The following is an 8,096-nucleotide window of genomic DNA, read 5'->3' on the forward strand; positions in this document are numbered from 1 at the left end:
GTGGTCTATATACTAACTCTACATCTCATCATGTGACTGCACTGATATGGATAAGACACGCCCCATTCATCTGTAGTAGTAGGAGGAGGAGTGGTCTATATACTAACTTTACATCTCATTATGTGACTGCACTGATATGGATAAGACACGCCCCATTCATCTGTAGTAGGAGGAGGAGTGGTCTAAATACTAACTCTACATCGTATCGTGTGACTGCACTGATATGGAGAAGACACGCCCCATTTATCAGTAGGAGGAGGAGTGGTCTATATACTAACTACATCGTATCATGTGACTGCACTATGATGGATAAGACACGCCCCATTCATTTGTAGTAGGAGGAGGAGTGGTCTAAATACTAACTCTACATCGTATCATGTGACTGCACTGATATGGATAAGACGCACCCCATTCATCTGTAGTAGGAGGAGGAGTGGTCTATATACTAACTTTACATCTCATCGTGTTGCTGCACTGATATGGACAGGACACGCCCCATTCATCTGTACTAGGAGAAGGAGTGGTCTATATACTAACTCTACATCTCATCATGGAGAAAATATATATATATATATATATATATATATCCAGATAAGTAGGGATACGGCACTCGAGTTCATTGAATCAAAACTGTATATCCCCATCAGGGTACAATGCCAGTGTTACTACCAGCACTCCGGCCGCAGATGTCGGCCATGAGCGCACTGTCTCTGCTCCCGGCGGGGCCGGGATTTGCATCGCATGACGCGCCCGCATGCGAGTCCCGGCCCGTCACTTACCTCGCTCCTCTGCTGCCTCCTTTACTGTGTCTCAGCTCCAGCGCGCGTGTCACCGTCACCTAGGGCGCGCGCTGGTGCTCTGAGATTAAAAGGGTCAGTACGCCCATAATTAGTAATGCACCTGAACAGCACATTATAAAGTTGTTGCACCTCCCCTGCCGGATCTTCAGTGCCATTTGCCTGAGAGAAAGCGTACCCTATTGCCTGTTTGTCATACCCGTGTACCCAGACCTTTCCGCTACATTTATTGACTACAAACCTTTGCCGCCTGCCTTGACCTTCTGCTACGTTGACTACGCCTCTGTCTCATCCACCTGTACCTCGCCTTGCCCAGTTACCTGTGTGGTCGAGCCGTATTGGGGGTAGCGACCTGGGTGTCGCCTGCCGCACCAAATCCATCCTGCTTTGCGGCGGGCTCTGGTGAAGACCAGCGGCACCTTAGACTTCGCTCCCCGATACGGTCCGAGTCATCAGCCACACAGGTAGAGGATCCACATCCTGTTCCAGACCGCCCGCATCCAGGTGCGTGACAGCCAGGCTTCAGTCCAACAATAGGACTCTAATAATTGGATTGGGCGCCGCATCTCTACTTATCTGGATAATGTTGTTTATAAGGCAAGAAGTCAGTCCATGGGAGGCAGAGCACTAGTGTTATCTACTCCTGTATACACACCATATGTCCAGTACACTATAAGACATATAGATCAGTATATACATCATAAATAATACATCACGTCTATACATCCCCCTGGTCACACATGGTGGCTTGTGATAGTACATATACAATCAGTCCAGAGAACATGTATTGTCTTTTATGTGCCTCTAATCACCTTCTGTTTACCTCACACATCACACTTTCTATGGGATTTACCTCACACACTCCGCTCTCTATGGGGTTTACCTCACACATCCCCCTCTCTATGGGGTTTACCTCACACACTCTGCTCTCTATGGGGTTTACCTCACACATCCCCCTCTCTATGGAGTTTGCCTCACATATCCCCCTCTCAGTGGGGTTTACCTCACACATCACACTCTCTATGGGGTTTACCTCACACACTCCGCTCTCTATGGGGTTTACCTCACATATCCCCCTCTTTATGGGGTTTACCTCACACATCCCCCTCTATATGGGGTTTACCTCACACGTCCCCCTCTCTCTGGGGTTTACCTCACACGTCCCCCTCTCTATGGGGTTTACCTCACACGCTCTGCTCTCTCTGAGGTTTACCTCACACATCCCCCTCTCTATGGGGGTTTACCTCACACATCACACTTTCTATGGGGTTTACCTAACACACTCTGCTCTCTATGGGGTTTACCTCACACATCCCCCTCTCTATGGGGTTTACCTCACACATCCCCCTCTCTATGGGGTTTACCTCACACACTCTGCTCTCTATGGGGTTTACCTCACACATCCCCCTCTCTATGGAGTTTACCTCACACATCCCCCTCTCTATTGGGTTTTCCTCACACATCCTCCTCTCTATGGGGTTTACTTCACACCCCCCCCCTCTCTATGGGGTTTACCTCACACATTCCCCTCTCTATGGGGTTTACCTCACACATTCCCCTCTCTATGGGGTTTACCTCACACATTCCCCTCTCTATGGGGTTTACCTCACACATTCCCCTCTCTATGGGGTTTACCTCACACATTCCCCTCTCTATGGGGTTTACCTCACACATCCCCCTCTCTATGGGGTTTACCTCACACACTCTGCTCTCTATGGGGTTTACCTCACACATCCCCCTCTCTATGGAGTTTGCCTCACACATTCCCCTCTCTATGGGGTTTACCTCACACGTCCCCCTCTCTATGGGGTTTACCTCACACGCTCTGCTCTCTCTGAGGTTTACCTCACACATCCCCCTCTCTATGGGGTTTACCTCACACACTCTGCTCTCTATGGGGTTTACCTCACACATCCCCCTCTCTATTGGGTTTTCCTCACACATCCCCCTCTCTATGGGGTTTTCCTCACACATCCCCCTCTCTATGGGGTTTTCCTCACACATCCTCCTCTCTATGGAGTTTACTTCACCCCCCCCCCTTTCTATGGGGTTTACCTCACACATTCCCCTCTCTATGGGGTTTACCTCACACATTCCCCTCTCTATGGGGTTTACCTCACACATTCCCCTCTCTATGGGGTTTACCTCACACATTCCCCTCTCTATGGGGTTTACCTCACACATTCCCCTCTCTATGGGGTTTACCTCACACATTCCCCTCTCTATGGGGTTTGCCTCACACATTCCCCTCTCTATGGGGTTTGCCTCACACATTCCCCTCTCTATGGGGTTTGCCTCACACATTCCCCTCTCTATGGGGTTTGCCTCACACATCCCCCTCTCTATGGGGTTTGCCTCACACATCCCCCTCTCTATGGGGTTTGCCTCACACATCCCCCTCTCTATGGGGTTTGCCTCACACATCCCCCTCTCTATGGGGTTTGCCTCACACATCCCCCTCTCTATGAGGTTTACCTCACACATCCCCCTCTCTATGGGGTTTGCCTCACACATCCCCCTCTCTATGGGGTTTACCGCACACTTCCCCCTCTCTATGGGGTTTACCTCACACATCCCCCTTCTCTATGGGGTTTACCTCACACATCCCCTCTTTCTGTGGGGTTTACCTCACACATCCCCCCTTTCTATGGGGTTTACCTCACACATCCCCCCTTTCTATGGGGTTTACCTCACACGTCCCGCTCTCTATGGGGTTTATCTCACACATCCCCCTCTAAATGGGGTTTACCTCACACACGTCACACTCTCTATGGGGTTTACCTCACACACTCCGCTCTCTATGGGGTTTACCTCACACATCCCGCTCTATGGGGTTTACCTCACACATCCTCCTCTCTATGGGGTTTACCTCACACATCCCCCTTCTCTATGGGGTTTACCTCACACATCCCCTCTTTCTGTGGGGTTTACCTCACACATCCCCCCTTTCTATGGGGTTTACCTCACACATCCCCCCTTTCTATGGGGTTTACCTCACACGTCCCGCTCTCTATGGGGTTTATCTCACACATCCCCCTCTAAATGGGGTTTACCTCACACACGTCACACTCTCTATGGGGTTTACCTCACACACTCCGCTCTCTATGGGGTTTACCTCACATATCCCCCTCTTTATGGGGTTTACATCTCACACTCTATGGGGTTTACCTCACACACTCCGATCTCTATGGGGTTTACCTCACATATCCCCCTCTTTATGGGGTTTACCTCACACGTCCCCCTCTATATGGGGTTTACCTCACACGTCCCCCTCTCTCTGGGGTTTACCTCACACGTCCCCCTCTATGGGGTTTACCTCACATATCCCCCTCTCTATGGGGTTTACCTCACATATCCCCCTCTCTATGGGGTTTACCTCACATATCCCCCTCTCTATGGGGTTTACCTCACACGTCCCCCTCTCTATGGGGTTTACCTCACACATCCTCCTCTCTATGGGGTTTACCTCACACATCCCCCCTCTCTATGGGGTTTACCTCACACATCCCCCTCTCTATGGGGTTTACCTCACACATCCCGCTCTATGGGGTTTACCTCACACGTCCCGCTCTATGGGGTTTACCTCACACATCCCCCTCTCTATGGGGTTTACCTCACACGTCCCCCTTTCTATGGGGTTTACCTCACACATCCCCCGCTCTATGGGGTTTACCTCACACATCCCCCTCTCTATGGGGTTTACCTCACACATGCCGCACTCTATGGGGTTTACCTCACACATCCCGCTTTCTATGGGGTTTACCTCACACATCCCGCTCTCTATGGGCTTTACCTCACACGTCCCGCTCTATGGGGTTTACCTCGCACATCCCCCTCTCTATGGGGTTTACCTTGCACATCCCCCTCTATATGGGGTTTACCTCACACATCCTGCACTCTATGGGGTTTACCTCGCACAGCCCCCTCTATATGGGGTTTACCTCACACATCCCGCACTCTATGGGGTTTACCTCACACTTCCCCCTCTCTGGGGTTTACCTCACACATCCCCCTCTCTATGGGGTTTACCTCACACATCCCGCTCTCTATGGGGTTTACCTCACACATCCCCCTCTCTATGGGGTTTACCTCGCACATCCCCCTCTCTATGGGGTTTACCTTGCACATCCCCCTCTATATGGGGTTTACCTCACACATCCTGCACTCTATGGAGTTTACCTCGCACAGCCCCTCTATATGGGGTTTACCTCACACATCCCGCACTCTATAGGGTTTACCTCACACATACTATGACCTGGTTGAACTATATTGAATAATTTTCATTCAAAATAAAAGCTTTACACAATTTAATATCCCTTATATTGTGACTCTGATTTTATCACTACAAATAGCTCACCATGCACTGCTGATTAGCATTATGGGGGCCGCGCACTGCTGATTGGCATTGTGGGGGCTGTGCTTTGTGAGGCCTTATACATGTCCCTGTTGTGTCCTATAGGGCGAGTGCAGTGGAACATTCCAGGACGGCACGGAGGCTGCAGCACCCTCATCAGCGCACAGAAGGAGCTTATGGCCCAGGAGCTGTGGCTGTACTGTAAGTGCAGAGCACTAGGGGGATCGGCAGATGGGCGGGTGGCATGGGACACTGGGGGAGAGTGGGGGAACACTGGGGGAGAGTGGGGGAACACTGGGGGAGAGTGGGGGAACACTGGGAGAGAGTGGGAGAACACTGGGGGAGAGTGGGAGAACACTGGGGGAGAGTGGGAGAACACTAGGGGAGAGTGGGGGAACACTGGAGGATGGTGGGGAACACTGGGGGAGGGGAGGGTGGGGGACACTGGGGTAGAGTGGGGGAACACTGGGGGAGAGTGGGGGAACACTGGGGGAGGGGAGGGTGGGGGGACACTGGGGGAGAGTGGGGGAACACTGGGGGAGAGTGGGGGAACACTGGGGGAGAGTGGGAGAACACTGGGGGAGAGTGGGGGGAACACTGGAGGATGGTGGGGGAACACTGGGGGAGGGGAGGGTGGGGGACACTGGGGGAGAGTGGGGGAACACTGGGGGAGAGTGGGGGAACACTGGGGGAGAGTGGGAGAACACTGGGGGAGAGTGGGGGAACACTGGGAGAGAGTGGGAGAACACTGGGGGAGAGTGGGAGAACACTGGGGGAGAGTGGGAGAACACTAGGGGAGAGTGGGGGAACACTGGAGGATGGTGGGGAACACTGGGGGAGGGGAGGGTGGGGGACACTGGGGTAGAGTGGGGGAACACTGGGGGAGAGTGGGGGAACACTGGGGGAGGGGAGGGTGGGGGGACACTGGGGGAGAGTGGGGGAACACTGGGGGAGAGTGGGAGAACACTGGGGGAGAGTGGGGGAACACTGGAGGATGGTGGGGGAACACTGGGGGAGGGGAGGGTGGGGGACACTGGGGGAGAGTGGGGGAACACTGGGGGAGAGTGGGGGAACACTGGGGGAGAGTGGGAGAACACTGGGGGAGAGTGGGAGAACACTGGGGGAGAGTGGGAGAACACTGGGGGAGAGTGGGAGAACACTGGGGGAGAGTGGGAGAACACTGGGGGAGAGTGGGGGAACACTGGAGGATGGTGGGGGAACACTGGGGGAGGGGAGGGTGGGGGACACTGGGGGAGAGTGGGGGAACACTGGGGGAGAGTGGGAGAACACTGGGGGAGAGTGGGGGAACACTGGAGGATCGTGGGGGAACACTGGGGGAGGGGAGGGTGGGGAACACTGGGGGAGAGTGGGGGAACACTGGGGGAGAGTGGGGGAACATTGGGAGAGAGTGGGAGAACACTGGGGGAGAGTGGGAGAACACTAGGGGAGAGTGGGGGAACACTGGAGGATGGTGGGGGAACACTGGGGGAGGGGAGGGTGGGGGACACTGGGGGAGAGTGGGGGAACACTGGGGGAGAGTGGGGGAACACTGGGGGAGAGTGGGGGAAGGGGAACACTGGGGGAGGGGAGGGTGGGGGACACTGGGGGAGAGTGGGGGAACACTGGGGGAGAGTGGGGGAACACTGGGGGAGAGTGGGGGAACACTGGGGGAGAGTGGGGGAACACTGGGGGAGAGTGGGGGAACACTGGGGGAGAGTGGGAGAACACTGGGGGAGAGTGGGGGAACACTGGGGGAGGGGAGAGTGGGGGAACACTGGGGGAGGGGAGGGTGGGGGACACTGGGGGAGAGTGGGGGAACACTGGGGGAGAGTGGGGGAACACTGGGGGAGAGTGGGGGACACTGGGGGAGGGTGGGGGGACACTGGGGGAGAGTGGGGGAACACTGGGGGAGAGTGGGGGAACACTGGGGGAGAGTGGGGGGAACACTGGGAAGGGAGAGTGGGAGAACACTGGGGGAGAGTGGGGGAACACTGGGGGAGGGGAGAGTGGGGGAACACTGGGAGAGAGTGGGGGAACACTGGGGGAGAGTGGGGGAACACTGGAGGATGGGTGGGGGAACACTGGGGGGAGGGGAGGGTGGGGGACACTGGGGGTGGGGGTTGACACTGAGGGGAGGGGTGGCGGGTGACACTGGATTCTCCGTTTTTCCCTTGCAGTTGGAACCAACATGTTTGACTACCTGGGGCGGGATCCTCAGTTACATGGCCATCGCTATCCCCATCTTTGCTGGAGTGTACAGAGATATGAGTTCAGCAGAGCTCAGTGAACTCATAAGTAAGGTACGGAGTGCCCCCAGAACTGCTTCCTCCCCATCACACCCAATATCTGATTGCCCCCTAATATCTGATTGCCCCCACTTCTTACCCCCCAGAATGCCTTTGTCTCCATTTACCTGGTAAACTGCTTCAGTCAGATCATCGACCTGTCCAGCAGCCTGTGTGATGTGGCTGGGTACACCCACCGGTGAGTGTTATTATGGGGGTGTCATCCTGGGGGTGCTGTGTGATGTGGCTGGGTACACCCACCGGTGAGTGTTATTATGGGGTGTCCTGGGGGTGCTGTGTGATGTGGCTGGGTACACCCACCGGTGAGTGTTATTATGGGGTGTCATCCTGGGGGTGCTGTGTGATGTGGCTGGGTACACCCACCGGTGAGTGTTATTATGGGGGTGACATCCTGGGGGTGCTGTGTGATGTGGCTGGGTACACCCACCGGTGAGTGTTATTATGGGGTGTCCTGGGGGGTGCTGTGTGATGTGGCCGGGTACACCCACCGGTGAGTGTTATTATGGGGTGTCATCCTGGGGGTGCTGTGTGATGTGGCTGGGTACACCCACCGGTGAGTGTTATTATGGGGTGTCATCCTGGGGGTGCTGTGTGATGTGGCTGGGTACACCCACCGGTGAGTGTTATTATGGGGGTGTA

At 54.8% G+C, this 8,096-nt stretch overlaps 1 long non-coding RNA gene across 1 annotated transcript in view; it reads left to right on the forward strand.

The window, feature by feature from the left end:
- LOC130325690 (uncharacterized) overlaps nt 1-7,778 on the forward strand; it is a 29,090-nt gene extending 21,312 nt beyond the window's left edge. The window contains exons 2-4 of the long non-coding RNA XR_008870456.1: nt 5,257-5,352; nt 7,329-7,451; nt 7,544-7,778. This is a non-coding gene — a long non-coding RNA (uncharacterized LOC130325690). The remainder of the gene's footprint in view (nt 1-5,256; nt 5,353-7,328; nt 7,452-7,543) is intronic.
- Nucleotides 7,779-8,096: the final 318 nt, after the last annotated feature.

The sequence above is a fragment of the Hyla sarda genome, unplaced genomic scaffold, assembly GCF_029499605.1.
Source record: "Hyla sarda isolate aHylSar1 unplaced genomic scaffold, aHylSar1.hap1 scaffold_2737, whole genome shotgun sequence".
Classification (NCBI taxonomy): Eukaryota; Metazoa; Chordata; class Amphibia; order Anura; family Hylidae; genus Hyla; species Hyla sarda.